The sequence below is a fragment of the Lepidochelys kempii genome, chromosome 22, assembly GCF_965140265.1.
Source record: "Lepidochelys kempii isolate rLepKem1 chromosome 22, rLepKem1.hap2, whole genome shotgun sequence".
Lineage (NCBI taxonomy): Eukaryota > Metazoa > Chordata > Testudines > Cheloniidae > Lepidochelys > Lepidochelys kempii.
The window spans coordinates 387,162-387,988 of record NC_133277.1 but is presented as its reverse complement, the minus strand read 5'-3'; positions in this window follow the sequence as shown (position 1 = coordinate 387,988).

Sequence of the window (827 nt, the reverse complement as noted above, 5' to 3'; positions counted from 1 at the left end):
CTGGTGGTTCAGCCCGGCTGACACAGTCACCTCCCAGCAGGGCCAGTGAGTGGGGCCAGGAGGCAGGGCTTGGGGGAATGGGTCACTAGAGGGCCTGGAAACGGGGGATGCTGGGCTGTGAGGGGGCAGGAAACATGTGTGTGTTGGAGCACTAGGGAGTGGGGGTTCTGTTGGGGGTGCTGGACAGTTGTGGTGTTGTGCTGGGCGCTGTGCATATTTGGCAGGTCTGGGGGGGGCACTGGGCATAGCGGGTCTGGGAGGGCTTTGGCCATAGGGAATTGGAGGGGGGATGTTCAAGTGTTGGGCAGGGGGGCTGTGTGGCACAGCATGGGCCCACCGCCGCGGGGAAAGGGCATGCTGGCAGCACAGGGCTGGGTGGGCCATTGTGCATCTGGCAACTGCTGGTTCATAAATAGTGCCCTCGTGCTGGGTGGAGCGGGGCTGCCCCTGCCGTGCCATATTGCCCCTGACTGACCCCCCGCTGTGAGGACAGACCCCCCCTGCGCCATGCTCCATTGCCCCCATGGGGCGCCCACAAATATGTTGGCACCGGGCCCACCAAAGGTTAATCAGAAACCCAGTACTGGGCGTGGACCCTGAGCGAGGCTTTCGGGTGATGTAGTAATGGAGCTAGAGGGTGATTAGGGGCGTTCTTGGCATCTCTAATCCCAGCCCCACTTCTCCTGTGCCCAAAGTCGCCCAAAGAGAGTGAGCCACCCCTCTCCGTCTCAGACCCCAGAGCCCAAAAGGCATGACTGGCCACTCACGCTGTGACCCAGTTACACCAATGAAGTCTCCCCAAACTCTCTAAGAAGATAGGAAGTGGG